A 12337-nucleotide genomic window follows, 5' to 3' on the forward strand; every position below is an offset into this window, starting at 1 on the left:
ATGTAATTGTAATGTATACATGTAAGGATAACCTGACCCCCTTGCCGTACAGTGGGAAAATAAAAAAAAAAAAACTATTAAAAAAAAAAAAAAAAAAAGAATTAACTGTTTATGGAGTTCCCGTCGTGGCGCAGTGGTTAACGAATCCGACTAGGAACCATGAGGTTGCGGGTTCGGTCCCTGCCCTTGCTCAGTGGGTTAAGGATCCGGCGTTGCCGTGAGCTGTGGTGTAGGTTGCAGACGCAGCTCGGATCCCACGTTGCTGTGGCTCTGGCGTAGGCCGGGGGCTGAGGCTCCGATTGGACCCCTAGCCTGGGACCCTCCATATGCCTCGGAAGCGGCCCAAAGAAATAGCAAAAAGACCAAAAAAAAAAAAAAAAATTAACTGTATCCCTGAATCATTTACAATTAAAACATATTCACATATTACTTAGGTAATAAAGAAATCCAATAGACAAATGATGGGGAAGAGATACTGGAGAGATTAGTTAGAAAGCTACTACAAAAAAGACTGGGTCTGAAACAAAGGGATAACTATTCTTATGATGAGTCTATAAAAAAATTAGAAAGAACACTACATTTCAAAACTAGGAGCTCTAAATCCAAGGTGACAAACTTTCAAACTAATTACCTGAAAGGGAAAATGCTGAGCTCTTAAAACTTAAGAGCAGTAAAATAGTATCTTTTAAAACATGCTTCATTCCACTTTACATTTCATATAATTACTCCAACACCACCACCAAAAACAAAACAAAACCCTCTCCTGCAGTTTATCAATTCATTCACATTTTAGGAATTTCCTTCTAACAATTGTAACAAAATGAACCAAGACAATTTAGCCTGGAGGTTTGTGCTTAGTTTTTCAACATTAAAAACAAAAATGCTTTTCTTAAATCTACACTCCACATTTCCAAAGGCTGCATTTCCTTCAAACCTCAACACAGGGTTTCAGATTAAGTCTACACCTCTAATTACTGACTTCTCAAAGAATGCATTTCAAAGAATAATTCATTTTATTTGTTCTGCTACATTCTTGCAAATGTATGAATGAAAAGTACACTACAATTAACTATTGTGTATACATAGGGTGCAAAAGGTTTTGAGCCCATTTTAGCTTTGAAACATGCTTCTTAAAAATTGTGAGCAAACAGAAAGGGAACTGCAGGATCTTCCTTTATATAAGATCTTAAAATAAGACTCAGTAGGATGCCATTTTGAAACTTCCCAGCAGGAAGTTCAGTTGGTCAGAGGGCCCTTTAAGAAGTGTTTCAGCTAACATTTTTTACTTAAAAGTTAATTTTGTTCTTCTACAAAAAAAAAAGTTCATAAAATATAGCATTTCAAAATGGCAGTACTATTTTTGTTCATTCAAGAAGCATAAACATCTTACAAAATATTAGTGTCTTGAAATATCTGAGTATCCAATCAAAATCTGAGTACCCAATCAAAATCATTGTGGACAAATTCTCTTCCATGGCATTGAGTACCAAAGATGTGCTACACCTGTAGAATGAAATAAAGATTCAAGTTCATAAATTTTAGCTGGTTAAAAAGCTTTTCATAACTAAATCAGAATCCAACCAAAAATACATTTGGAAAAAGCAACATGGAAGGATCATTTAAAATTATACTTTAAGGAGTTCCCATCGTGGCTAAGTGGTTAAGGAATCCAACTAGGAACCATGGGGTTGCAGGTTCGATCCCTGCCCTTGCTCAGTGGGTTAACGATCCGGCGTTGCCATGACCTGTGGTGTAGGTTGCAGACTCGGCTCTGGTCCTGCGTTGCTGTGGCTCTGGCATAGGCATGTAGCTACAGCTCCAATTAGACCCCTAGCCTGGGACCCTCCATATGCTGCGGGAGCAGCCCAAGAAATGGCAAAAAGACAAAAAAAAAAAAAAATTATACTTTAAGCATGTTATCAAGAAATAGCAAGCTTTTCCTCTTCTGTGCTCACACAGTTGTTTTTGCCCCCCACCTTTATTTTTAGAGCTACACCTGTAGCATATGGAAGTTCCCAGGTCAAATATGAGCTGCAGCTGCCAGCCTACACCACAGCCACAGCAGTGCAGGATCCAAGCCGTGTCTCTAACCTAGAGCAGAGCTCACACCAACACTGGATCCTTAACCCACTGATCAAGGCCAGACTGCACCTGTATCCTCACAGATACTAGTAGGGTTTTTAACCCTCTGAGCCACAATAGGAACTCCTGTTTTTTACTTTTTTTAAATGATTTAACCCAAAGTTAGCCACAGCACTTAGCCTGACAAGGGCCATATTAAAGAGACTGGGATTTAAAACCCCAGTAGAAATATTAGAGACTCAAAGAAAAAAGCTAAGCCACAGATCCATTCAAGTGAAATGGGAACCAAAGACATTTCAGTTCCGTTCCACTATCATGCCACAAAACTCTGCCTTAAAACTTCTAAGATGATAATCTTCGGCAAGAAAGGGAAATACTTTCATTTATTGGTGGTCGAATCTTTGTGCCTTGATTCTACACTTAAGTTTCCACAGAAGGACTTGGGACCCCAACTTGTTGAAAAGGGACCAACTCTCCAAACATGTTTCATCGTATGACCATTTCAGTCAAAGCCCAGTTAGATGCCTAAAACTTTATGTATCATCAGATCATTTTCTCCTTAGACAAGGTAACAACTTGCAGCGAAACAGGATTATTTAAACTGTTACCATTCATCTTATTAACAGCTAAAATACTATGCTACCATTCTTGGCATTTTAAACCCAAATACCTCTACAAAAACAAGTTTGTTCCTGATCTGATTGACCTACTTCCCAGTTTTTTATTTGTCCACTTTTTCATCCATGTGAACCTGTTCCTATCAAATGGACTGTCATGAGGGAAATGTTCAGAATTTTTCCCCAAAAAGTAATCAGTGAGACTCAATCAATTAGTTGTTAACCTCATGGCAACAGAACCGTAGAGAAATAAGGAAAGAAAACTGTGTTACCACCAACAAAAAGACGTTCTCAGAATCCTAAAAATTAGGGCCTTTGAGTGACTTCAGAGCAAAAGTTTTCTTCTCAAAGTTTACTTTAAACACAACATTTCCAAACCCACAGAGAGGAAGCATTAAAGCGCAGTCCTAGTGGGGATGCTCATCTGTAGGAGCCCGGTGGGGTGAAACCTGCAGGGGTGGGGGTTACTGAAACGGAGTATCTGTGCGTTTGGCCTTATGTAACCCCTACAAGATCCGCAGAAAATCTCTCCCCAGCACTGAAGCCTCCATGTGCTCTGCTCACCAGGAGGACACTTTCCATGGGTGAGCAGAAACGCCACTTAGCACAGACACTGGGCCAGGTGGATGGGGGCCGACTTCGGAGCGAGTGTGAGAGCGCCCGGGCGCGCGAATGGAACAAAACCTGTGGCAAGAAGTAATAAGGAAGTGCCTCGCTCCCGCCCGCCCCTCCCACCGGCGGACACCCGAAAACACTCGGGGTTTGACAACGTGCTGGGGGCGGGGGGAGGAGGATTGGCAGCTCCGGGTCCAACAACAGGAACTGGGAGTCTGCAACTACTCGGAACACGCTCCCCTCGCCCCCGGGGCTAGGCCTCCTACGCCCATGCCCACTGCACTCATCCGGCAGTTGAGGAGCTCGTGGGGTCTGCGAAGGGGGCAGCCCGCGCGAGGCGAGGCCCAGCCGCCCCAAATGCCGCCACCGCCACCCTCAGAGCTTCCAGGCCCGGGCCGGGGGCCATCCCGAGACTCATCCCGCGCTCTGCCTTCCGCTTCGTGGAGCCTTCACTTCGGCCGCTTCTCTTCAGAGCCCGAAGACTCCGCGAGCGAAGAGGAGAGAGTCCGCCCTCTCCCGCCTCGCCACTTCCCCGTCCGACTGCCCCTCACTCCGCGGAGCGCCGGGAAACGTTCCCAATGGCCCCGGGACCACCTCGGTTCCTTCCCGCACCGGCACCCGCGTTCCGTAGCTGACACCGTCAGCCGGCCTCAGTACCTGACCCCAGCCCACCTCACCTCGGGCGGCTCCGGCAGCGCTGGACACAGGAAACTCCTGGGTCCTCGACTCCGGCTCTCCTCGACCCTCTCTTCGGTTAACTCCGCTTGTTTCTCTACAAAATGGCGCCGGAGGTCGCGCGCTCACGTCGCGGCCTTTCCCCTCCCCGTTCCCATTTCATCATTCGCTGCCCGCCCGAGGAGGGATGGCCCCAGCACCAGCCAATGGCCGTACTCCGCCTGTGGCTTCCACCCAATCACCGACGGGTGCCCGCGGATTTAAACCAATCACACTCTATCACTTGCAGAAGTCAAGGAAGAAACCAGGATCCTGCTAGCAACTACCAATCCAGACTCCTACTTCGCGGGCTTTGGCCAATTGCCGCTCACCAGTCCCCAGGGACCGGAATCGGAGCCCTCGCGCCTGCGCTCGAGTTGAAGACCAATAAGGAGAGACAGATAACTTCGATGTGGGGCTGCTCGGACTTCCCACCTGCCCTCGAAGTCCTCCACCAATGGGTGTCTGACATTGGCTATGAGAAACCATAAATAAAGGAGGGGGGGGGCCCTTAAACCCTTGTTATCCTGCCCGGGAACAACTTTGAGTTACAGTGAAAAGCAGCCTTCCCGTATTCTCCTTCCTCTTTCGAAGTGTCAAATCCGATAGACCACGGGGCTTCCCAATCTCAAACATTCCCCAAACCGCGTATCCCTTTGGCGGGGAACGCCAGCTCCAGAAAGCAAGCCAGGCTGTTACTGGAGTGGTAGCCCTTGCATCCTGGGATCTGTAGTTCACCTAACCCCATCCCTGTCGCAAAAGTAGTGCGTATTCTTCAGTCACTGAATGCGCTCTAGGGGCAGCAATGCATGCTGGAGAACGTAGTCTTCCAGGCTCCCATTTGGTCCTAGCCTGCCTAACTTTACTGGAGAGAACTTTCCTTTCTCGTTCTGCCTATTGAGGAAGGGACTCCTTAGAAAGAGGTGGGAAGCTCAGGCTCAGGTCCTCTTTTTGGCTCACTCCCTGGAGGTGGATAAAAAAGAATATTTATGCCTTTTGCTCTGGGAATAAAAAGCATGGGAACATATCTTTTTAAAGATTTGGAGGTCATCTGTTCCCAGAAGGGTGGGAAGATTGGGAAGAAAGTGTTGGATCTTTTACCTTTTGGAGAAAAACGATCCTAATCTCTGCTGTCCTGAGGCAACACTAAGTTTCTTGTTTGCTAGCCATATGTCTCTTTAAAAAAAATTATGTAAGGCGGGTTAAGGCTCTCTTGTCACTGCTCTGCTTCTCTGGCTGTGGAATCCTGCCCCAAGAACTTACACGTGGGGGGAGGAGGATGTGGTAAAAACATATAACATATAACTTCCTGGTGTGGAGCAGCAGGTTAAGGATCCATCGTTGCTGTGGGGCAGGTCACAAGTGCAGCACAGGTCCCATCTTGGGAACGTCCACATGCCATGGGCTCAGCCAAAACAAAACAAACAAAAAACACAACATAAAATTTACCATCGTAGCCATTTTTAAGTTACCATATAGTACTGTTAACTATATGCATGTCGTGCAGCAGATCTCTAGAAAAACTTTTTCATCTTGCAAAACTGAAACTCTATACCCATCAAACAACTCATTTCCTTCCTCCAGTGCTTGAAAACTACCCTTCTAAGATTTTGACTACTTTACATGTCTCACATAAGTGGATTCATGCAGATTTTGTCTTTTTGTGACTGGCTAATTTCACTTACCATAATTTCCTAAATATTTTTTGCCACCTGCCCATTCCTTGGTTGATTCCAACTCTTTTTTTTTTCTTTTTTTTGCTTTTTAGGGCCCCACCCACGGCCCATGGAGGTTCCCAGGCCGCGGGTGGAATCGGAGCTGTAGCCGCCAGCCTACACCACAGCCACAGCAACTCCAGATCCTTAACTCACTGAGCGAGGCCAGGGATCAAATCCGCAACCTCATGGTTCCTAGTCCGATTCATTTCTGCTGCGCCTCGACGGAAACTCCCCTGGAGGCCAACTCTCTCAGCAACCTTTACTGAAAGTCTCTATGGGACTTTCAAACAAACCATGGGATACTCAGGAACCCCACATAAAACAGTGGCAAGAATTGCTACAGTAGGTCTTTTTTTTTTTTTTTTTTTTTTTTGCTATTTAGGGCCTAACCCAAGGCATATGGAAGTTCCCAGGCTAGGGGTGAAATTGGAGCTGCAGCTGCCGGCCACAGCCACAGCCACAGCAATGTAGAATCTGAGCCTCATCTGCAACTTACACCACAGTTCACAGCAATAGTGGATCCTTAACCCAGTGATCGAGGCCAGGGATCAAACCTGCATCCTTACAGATACTAGTCGGGTTAACCCCTTGAGCCACAGTGGAAACTCCCTATTTTTGGTTTTTTGAGGAACTGCTATATTGCTTTCCATAGTGGCTGCACCAATTTACATTCCCACCAGGAATGTATGGGGGTTCCCTTTTCTCCACATGCTCTGCAGCATTTATTGTTTGTAGACTTTTTGATGATGACCATTCGAACAGGTGTGAGGTAGGATCTCATTGTAATTTTATTTGCATTTCTCTAATAATTAGCAATGATGAGTACCTTTTCATATGCCTATTGACCATCTGTGTATCTTCAGAGAAATGTCTATTTAGGCCTTCTGCCCATTTTTCAATTGGGTTGCTCATTGACAAAGATGGTTGTCACTGGGAATGGGAAAAGAATGAGGAAGGGTAAAGGGAGCTTTTACTTTTTGTTTCCTGTATTACTGAACTATTTAAACGTTTTGGAAAGACGATGTATTCATGTTTTATTTGTATAAGTTAAGGTAAAAAAATTTTTTTTAAAGAGACAGGAGGGGAGTGCCCATCATGGTGCAACGGAAATGAATCCAACTAGGAACCATGAGGTTGCGGGTTTGATCCCTGGCCTCACTCAGTGGGTTAACGATCTGGTGTTGCCATGAGCTATGGTGTAGGTCAAAGGTGTGGTTCAGATCTGTGGCATAGGCTGGCAGCTGTAGCTCCGATTTGACCTCTAGCCTGGCAACCTCCATATGCTGTGGGTGCAGCCCTAAAAAGCAAAAAAAAAAAATTTAAAAAGTTAAAAAAGTAAAAAGAGACAGGAGTTCCCACTGTGGCCCAGCAGGTTAAGGATCTGGTATTGTCACTGCAGCAGCTCAGGTTGCTCCCGTGGTGTGGGTTTGATCCCTGGCCTGGGAACTTCTGCATGCCGAGGATGCAGCAAAAAATAATAATAATTAATTTTAAAATTAAAAAGAGGGAGTTCCCGTCGTGGCTCAGTGGTTAATGAATCCGACTAGGAACTGCGAAGTTGCAGGTTCGATCCCTGGCCTTGCACAGTGGGTTAAGGATGTGGCATTGCCATGAACTGTGGTGTAGGTCCCAGAAGTGGCTCGGGTCCCACGTTGCTGTGGCTCTGGCATAGGCTAGCGGCTACAGCTCTGATTCGATCCCTAGCCTGGGAACCTCCATATGCCACAGGAGCGGTCCTAGAAAAAGACAGAAAAAATAATAATAATAAATAAAAAGAGACAAAATAACACCCATGGGGTCAACTATCTAAGATCAATTTTGTAATAGTACAACTAGTTCATGTCAGAAACATAATCTCCTAAATTGAAATAAAGCTGACTTGTCTCAAAAAAAAAAAAACAAAAAAAACAAATAGGAGTTCCTATGGTGGCGCTTCGGAAACGTATCTGTCTAGTATCCTTGAGTATACAGGTTTGATCCCTGGCCTCACTCAGTGGGTTAAGGATCCAGAGTTGCTCTGAGCTATGTGGGTCACAGACGCAGCTAAGATTCCAAGTTGCTGTGGCTGTGGTGTAGGCTGGCAGCTATAATTCTGATTTGATGCCTAGACCAGGAACTTCCATACACCGCGGGGTGGTCCTAAAAAGAAAAAAAAAAAAGAAGCTGACTTGTCTTTCCCCACTTCAGCCTGTTTTTATACTGAGCCTGCTCTGGGAGACCCTTCTGTGCACGGCCAGCACCACTCCCTATGGGATCCCCCCAGCTATACCTACACCACTCCTAGGAGCTGACCTGCCTTGGGACTTAGTCTAGTCCCTGCAGGATTACTACCAAAAAAAAATCCTGGAGATCAAAGTCCTTCACCTGTGTGTTGTCAAGAACGATGGGGGGGCTTCTATCCTTACGAGGAAGGAGAAACTCATGTTTACAAATTGGAAGGGTTAGTGGGATCACCTTGTAAACCTTTTCATTTTACTGAAAGACAGAGTTGGAAATCATGCCCAGACAAACTAGTTTGCTAGAGACCTTCACAAAGGAGTCACTGAATCACCTTCGAACTCAGCAACTATGTGTTCTGGGGTTCAAATGTATTTAGAAGCGGATATTTTTAGCAGCTGTTAATTATTTACCTGGCCCCTTTCCTCCACCTTATGCCAGTCCTTCAACACCCACCCCCTAACCCCACCCCTGCCCATTAATTGTGCATCCCAGGCTCTGGAAGCACCAGATTTTTTTGTTTCCCAAAATAGCCTGGAGAGGGAAATGTAAGGTCTAGGAAACAAAAGCCTGATTGAATTGGCTTAGGGTGGAGGCAAAAATACCTGTAAGACAAAGGACTTCCAGGCTTTGTGATCTGTGCAAAATGTGTCATAAAATGTTTAGAGGTGCTTGGAAGAAGAGATACAAGGCCTTTTTTATTCTGTGTTCTTGTTTTTCAGTCCCATTTATCAGACAGTCTGTAACTTGAATTTATCGTAAATTTGGCTGTCTTATCCAGAGCAATTCACCAACCTCACTGACAGCCTAAATCTAAATTCTGATCTCTTTCCAGCCCATCGCTACTGCCCAGCTCCAAACCTTCCAGCTTTCTGGGCACCCAGTCTTTCCTATGATTTAAGTGGCCCTACCCTGGAGTTCCTGATGTGGCTCAGTGGGTTAAGAACCTGACTAAGATCCATGAGGATATGGGTTCGATCCCTGGTGCCTTTCAGTAGGTGAAGGATCCCAAGTTGCTGTGGCTGTGGTGTAGGCCAGCAGCTGCAGTTCTGATTCGACCCCTAGCCCAGGAACTTACATATACCACAGGTGCGGCCCTAAAAGAAAAAAAAAGAAAGAAAAATTTAGTGGCTCTACCCTGAGGGAAGAATGACCAAGGAGGCATACTGCAAAAAGCCCAGTGAAGAATTTAGACATCCAGGCCCTAAACCAGGCTGTGCCCCTAACTTTATTGGTAACCTTGGGAAACTCACTTCCTCTCTCTGTACTTCTTTTTCCTGGTTCACTGTTCTGAGACTATGGGGCACGGCTCCCAAACTGTGGGCCGTGGATTGGACTTACTGGGGGGCCCTGGCATTCTTTTTTTTTTTTTTTTAATTATTTTTTTTCCATTATAGCTGCTTAACAGTGTTCTGTCAATTTTCTACTATACAGCAAGGTGACCCAGTCACACATACATATATATACATTCTTTTTCTCACATTACCCTCCATCATAAGTGACTAGATGTACTTTCTAATGCTACACAGCAGGATCTCATTGCTTATCCATTCCAAAGGCAATAGGTTGCATCTATTAACCCCAAATTCCCAGTGCATCCCACTCCCTCTCCTGCTCCTTGGCAACCACAAATATGTTCTCCAAATCCATGATTTTCTTTTCTATGGAAAGGTTCATTTGTGCCATACATTAGATTCCAGATATAAGAGATATCATATGGTATTTGTCTTTCCCTTTCTTTCTTATTTCACTCAGTATGAGAGTCTCTAGTTTCATCCACGTTGCCGCAAATGGCCTTATTTTGTTCTTGGTCCTGATATTCCTTTTTTTTTTTTTTTGGTCTTTTCTAGGGCTGCTCCTGCGGCATGTGGAGGTTCCAAGGCTAGGGGTCTAATGGGAGCTGTAGCTGCCAGCCTACGCCACAGCCACGGCCACAGCCACAGCCACGCGGGATTCGAGCTGTGTCTGTGACCTACACCACAGCTCACAGCAACGCTGGATCCTTGATCCACTGAGGGAGGCCAGGGATTGAACCTCAACCTCATGGTTCCTAGTCGGATTCATTAACCACTGAGCCACAATGGGAACTCGGGTCCTGATATTCTTATGTGCACTTGAGTTTATTAATCAACCAATAAATTCTAAGGTACAACTTTACATGATTTTTTCATCCATACCTCAACACCCTGTGAGGTCAGGACACCATTTTACAGATTATAGAACTGAGAGAGAGAATTCCCATCTGGCTCAGTGGTTACCGACTAGTCACCGTGAGGACGCAGGTTCAATCCCTGGCCTCACTCAGTGGGTTAAGAAGGCTCCAGGATTGCCATTGCCATAAGCTGTGGTGTAGGTGGAAGACGTAGCTTGGATCCCGTATTGCTATGGCTGCAGTGTAGACTGGCAGCTACAGCTCCGATTGGACCCCTAGCCTGGGAACCTCCATATGCTGTGGATGCAGCCCTAAAAATAAAAAAAGATTAAAAAAAGAAAAACTCAGAGAGGTGCAGTTGCCCGAGTCAATGGCAAATCAGTCCTTGGAACCTAAACTCTGTGACTTCAGGGCTCACATTCCCAGCCACCCCGTCTAAGCCTTCGTTTGGAAAGCCCCATGCCTAGGTGATCTCCCAGGTGTCATTATCAGAGGTCCATTCGTGATCAGATATTTTCCAACCCGAGAAATGTGATGCATAATCTGACAGGCTGTTATAAATTGCACAGGTTCTGAAAACCCTGCTGTGAGTTTGGTGTTTTCCAGTTGAGTTTACATTTGAGTTCTTAGATCTTCCCTTTAACAGGGGATTTTGTCCCAAGATGGTGTAGGATACTTCTTCTGACCTTTTTTTTTTTTTTTAGGGCTGCACCTGTGGCATAGGGAAGTTCACAGGCTAGGGGTCGATTTGGAGCTGTAGCCGACTAGTATTCATGAGGATACAGGTTCAGTTCCTGGCCTTGCTCAGTGGGTTAAGGATTCAGCATTGCCATGAGCTGGGTTGTAGTTCACAGATGTGGCCTGGATCCCATGTGGCTGTGGCTATGGCATAGTCCGGGCTCAGATTCCACCCCTAGCCAGGGAACTTCCATATGCTGCAGGTGTGGCCCTAAAAAAAAAGAAAAAAGAAAAAAGATACAAACAAATAATAAGGAAAGCATTTTGATTAGCGTCATTCAGTCTGCTATAACACAATACCCAGTAGTTAAGGATCGGGCATAAACACTGCTTTGGTATGGGTTCATTTCCTGGCCCAGGAACTTTTGCATGCCATGGGCACAGCCAAAAACAAAACAAAACTAAACTGAGAAAAAAAAACCCAAAATGCTATAGACTGAATGGCTTATCAAAACAGAGATTTCTGGAGTTCCCATCGTGGCGCAGTGGTTAACGAATCCGACTAGGAACCATGAGGTTGCGGGTTCGGTCCCTGCCCTTGCTAAGTGGGTTAACGATCCGGCGTTGCCGTGAGCTGTGGTGTAGGTTGCAGACGCGGCTCGGGTCCCGCGTTGCTGTGGCTCTGGTGTAGGCCGGTGGCTACAGCTCCGATTCAACCCCTAGCCTGGGAACCTCCATATGCTGCGGGAGCGGCCCAAAGAAATAGCAAAAAGACAAAAAAAAAAAAAAAACAAACAGATTTCTTTCTCACAGTTCTGGAGGCTGGGAAGTCCAAGATCAAGGTATCACCAGAGTCAGTGTTCCGTGAGAGCCCACCTGCTTGTTTATGGATGTGCATCTTTTTTTGTATTTTTAGGGCTGAATTCTCGGCATCTGGGGAGCCTGCAACCCAGTCTAGGGATTCAAGATGCTCAAAGAATGTGAAAGGAGTAGGAGTTCTCTAGACAGAGTGGCAGATAGGGGTACATTCTAGCCAAGAGCTAAGCCTCACAGAGATGATAGTGGCATCTTTGGGCATCTTTGAAAAATTAAAAGACTGGGAAGGCTGGAGCCCTGAGAGATAGTCAGGAGCCAACTTAAGCTGCTGTGTTCAGCCCTTTATCCTAAGGGCTCTGCAAAGGCTTTGAAGGGTTAGGTGGAACAGCTGACATGCTAATATTTGCAATTGTTTTAAGGTCACACTGGCTGTGGCCCGAAGAAAGGACTGGTGCCCAGCCAGAGAAGTTGCTGGGAGACTAACCAGGAGGCTGCCACAGGAGTCTGGGAGAGGTGGTGGCCATGGGAATGGAGGCAAGGGGGGCCACCAGAGATGTGGGAGGTCCAAGGGTCTGACTTTGGCAACTGACGGGAGTGTGAAAGGTGAGGGAGAAAAAGAGAAGGATTGTCTGCCCTCGGGTGCCTGTCCCCAGTGATGCAGTGACACTGGAGGAGGGAGTTTGAGGTCAGAGACGATGAATTCAATTTGATGGTGAGGGGAGGCTAAA

At 45.9% G+C, this 12337-nt stretch overlaps 1 protein-coding gene across 29 annotated transcripts in view; it reads right to left on the reverse strand.

Moving 5' to 3' along the window:
• The window catches only part of CNOT1 (CCR4-NOT transcription complex subunit 1), a 102052-nt gene extending 97962 nt beyond the window's left edge, over window positions 1-4090 (reverse strand). For all 29 annotated transcript variants that reach the window (XR_014805605.1, XR_014805601.1, XR_014805603.1 and 26 more), the window contains exon 1: window positions 3992-4090. The gene's annotated coding sequence lies outside the window, so the exon portion shown is untranslated. The remainder of the gene's footprint in view (window positions 1-3991) is intronic.
• Window positions 4091-12337: the final 8247 nt, after the last annotated feature.

Source organism: Sus scrofa, chromosome 6 (assembly GCF_054392235.1).
Source record: "Sus scrofa isolate SSC_HxYL_T2T_F1_AM1 chromosome 6, Sscrofa_HxYL_maternal_Yorkshire_Landrace_v2.0, whole genome shotgun sequence".
Classification (NCBI taxonomy): domain Eukaryota; kingdom Metazoa; phylum Chordata; class Mammalia; order Artiodactyla; family Suidae; genus Sus; species Sus scrofa.